This window comes from Otolemur garnettii, unplaced genomic scaffold (assembly GCF_000181295.1).
Source record: "Otolemur garnettii isolate 467f Iridium unplaced genomic scaffold, OtoGar3 scaffold00077, whole genome shotgun sequence".
NCBI classification, from domain to species: domain Eukaryota; kingdom Metazoa; phylum Chordata; class Mammalia; order Primates; family Galagidae; genus Otolemur; species Otolemur garnettii.
In genome coordinates, this window is record NW_003852472.1 from 1,309,213 (window position 1) to 1,312,560 (window position 3,348).

At 50.9% G+C, this 3,348-nt stretch overlaps 1 protein-coding gene across 3 annotated transcripts in view; it reads right to left on the reverse strand.

Annotated features, from left to right (window-relative positions):
* Window positions 1-3,290, reverse strand: part of DTX2 (deltex E3 ubiquitin ligase 2) — a 48,142-nt gene extending 44,852 nt beyond the window's left edge. For 2 of the 3 annotated variants that reach the window (XM_023515712.1, XM_003794179.3), the window contains exons 1-2: window positions 3,110-3,290; window positions 1,736-1,902 (exon numbers count right to left, since the gene is read on the reverse strand). The gene's annotated coding sequence lies outside the window, so the exon portion shown is untranslated. Of the gene's footprint in view, window positions 1-1,735; window positions 1,903-2,814; window positions 2,983-3,109 lie in introns of those variants that run through there. The other variant, XM_023515711.1, reaches the window with a different exon arrangement.
* Window positions 3,291-3,348: the final 58 nt, after the last annotated feature.

The window sequence follows — 3,348 nt, forward strand, 5'->3', positions numbered from 1 at the left end:
CCTGCCACAATACCTAGCTATTTTTTTTTTTTTTGTAGCAGCTATTCTTTTTTTCTTTTTGTTTTTTGCAGTTTTGGCCAGAGCTGGGTTTGAACCCAAAACCCACCACCTCTGGTATATGGGGCCGGAGCCCTACTCCTTTGAGCCATAGGCACCAACCTGTAGCTGTCATTGTTGTTTGGCAGGCCCCGGCCAGGTTCAAACCCACCAGTCCTGGTGTATAAAGCTGGCATCCTAGCTGCTGAGCTACAGGCGCCGAGCCTCAAGACCCAATTTAAATAACACTTCCAGAATGCCTTGAGGTGCCCCATAGAGAGAACGCACCCTCTTGGGGCGGCGCCTGTGGCTCAAAAGGGTAGGGCGCCAGTCCCATATACCAGAGGTGACGGGTTCAAATCCAGCCCTGTCCAAAAAAAAAAAAAGAAGAAAGCACCTTCTTAATTTCCATAGCATTCTGTCTGTACTTTACAGTTCTTTATGTTCATTTGATCTCTTCAGTTGGACTATGAGCAACTAAGGGCAAAATGTCTCATCCTCTCCTTTACCAGAAGCTAGCACTGTATAAGGGGACAGTCAGAGAATAATCCGATCTAATCTATTCCACTTTCCAGCCAGTATGATCCTTTAAAATACTCCTCATGGGGGCGGCACCTGTGGCTCAAAAGGGTAGGGCGCTGGCCCCATATGCCAAAGGTGGTGGGTTCAAACCCAGCCCTAGCCAAAAAAAAAAAAAAACTCATGGAATTCTGCTAACATCCTTCTACTCCCAAACCTCTCAAATGTCCCACAAAACCCTTCATGTTCAGCAGTCTGTCTACCTGTCCAGCTTCCTCTCCTGCCCACTCTCACCCCCTTGTTGCTGCAGCCACACTGAGCTACTTATAGTAACTGTGCCCTGGTGACTTCATGACTTTGCAAATGCTGAATCCCCTGCCAGACTATTTCACCCCACTTTCTAGTCCTGCTCCTCCTTCACCACTCACCTCGTCTATCATCTTCCAGAAGCCTTCCTGACTCTTCTTCCTACCCTCTCCTGGAGGTAGAAAGGAGAGCCCTGGGATTCCTTCAGCTTAACACATATCACATTGACAACATGTTGCTTAACTATGGTTTGTCTGTCTAGAAAAAAAAAAAGATCCTGTCCAGCACCAGTAAAGGTTTATGCAACACGGCTCGGCGCCTATAGCTCAACCGGCTAAGGCGCCAGCCACGTACACCTAAGGTGGCGGGTTTGAATCCCCAGCCCGGACCGCCAAACAACAATGACGGCTGCAACCAAAAAATAGCCGGGCGTTGTGGCGGGCGCCTGTGGTCCCAGCTACTTGGGAGGCAGAGGCAGGAGACTCGCTTGAGCCCAGGAGTTGGAGGTTGCTGTGAGCTGTAATGCCATGGCACTCTACCCAGGGGGACAGCTTGAGGCTCTGTCTCAAAAAAAAAAAAGGTTTATGCAACAAAAAAAATGCAAATTTTCAGTTCAAATGCAGAAATCATAACCTATGTCCTTCATCCCATAAAGCATGTCTTAAAGTGAAAACTATCCTCCAAGACCGGTTAAACAGGAGAAACAGTTGGCAAGAAGCCACCTGAATTTATTTGAGACAGTTGGCAATCAACAATCAACTTCCATGGTTCTCTTTCATCCTGAAGATCCCAAAATCCACCCTCCCCAGGACCCATTTTCTCTACTGAAAACCAGATTGACAAGGCAGCAAAGTAAAGTCTCCAGGGCTCTCACCTTTTCTCCCTGGAGAACTGGCACAAACTGCCCCTTCTTGATGGAGACAGTAGATCTTCAGGAGGAATGACTTGTTTGAGTTCCCATCTTGATATATAAATTGCAAACAACAAAAACCAGGCAAATGTGAAAGGCTTGCTGACTCAGCAACACAAATTCCAAGGCACCTTTGCCAAAAAGGAAGAAGATAATCAGATTTTAAATTGAGAAACAGCAGTTAGTAAAAACGAGTGCACAGATGTTGGATCCATGTGCTGTGGCTGGGGACTGAAAAGCACCAGATTTATTTTCCAACAGCCTGGGCAGAGCAGAAGGTACAATAGTCTTCCTCTGCCCATTTAATTAAGGAGATGGTTAAAAAAAAAAAAGCCTGAGCCCTTTCACAGAAAGGCCCAAAACAGTAGTTCTCAACCTTTCTAATGCCGCAAACCTTTAATACAGTCCAAAGGAGTAGCGACCCACAGGTTGAGAACCGCTGGCCTAAAAGGACTTCAAAAGCCAGTCCGGCAGTGTAGCCATCTCCGAAATCAATACACCAGAGAGGGTAAATATTTGGCCAAGGTCACAGAGCAAATGAACAAAAGACCTAGTTATCTGGGTGGTTTAAGTAAGATTTTGGCTACCAGAAAGTCTACTTTCTAGAACTCTGGAGGGGCTAGGATGCCACGCAGAAATATTTTGAGTTTCTCAGGGGTCCAGGCGTCTGTACACAACCTAATTCCATAGAGGTAGGCGCTTAGGAAAAGTGGAGGTAGCGTGCAGCACAGCGGCTGACTGAGAAAGGCGGGATGATGAAAGCGCAGCTCCAGAAAAAGGAAGAGTTCGAAATTTTCTTCAGCACACTGTACACGATCCCCAGAAGGGACTCAGGGCCCCAGGAAACAAGAACTTCCGGGAAGGTGGACCCCCCCCCACTTGAGAGGTGTGAAGCACGGTTAGTAAAGAAAACTCTTCCAAAGTAAAGCCCCCAACCCGCTGAGTCCTTCCCCTATTCCCCAGCAGAACGCACATCTTTTCCAGGTAACCAGGCGGCAGTATCACCACTGCCTCCCCCAGGTCCTGTGGGAAGGGGTACGTACTCTGCTTCCGACAGACTCAAACTCCCAGGAGCTGCGTCCTTCCCGCTCCCAGCACCCAGTCCTGTCCTAAACTCCTCGCGCCTCCCAATTGGCCGAACTACCGCCTCCAGGACCTCGGGCCCCAAGCCGATAGTCTCAATCCCCCGGGACCCCGGGGCTCTTCAGCCGCCCCGGCCCAGCCTCCCTCCCGCGCCCGCCCCCTTCCGGCTCCAGCTCGGCTCAGTCTCTCCCAAACCACCCTAGCGCTCGGGACTCCACCCCTAGCGTCGAGCAGGTGGTCCGCCCGCCCTCTCACCGAGGCTGTGGAGGGCAAGGGGGCAGGTTGAGGGCACCGCCGCGCTCGAAGTACAGCTCCGGCTCGGCCTGGGCAGAGATCCGGCTGTGGCTCCGACTCTCTGAAGAAGACAGTCAGAGCGAAACTCGGCGTCGCAGCTTCCGAGCGCTCTGCTGCGCGTGCCCAGGACGCGCGGCCTTCTGGGAAATGTAGTTCCGGTGGGTGAAGGGGGCGGGGCCAAAGGGAGCGGTGCTGAAGCC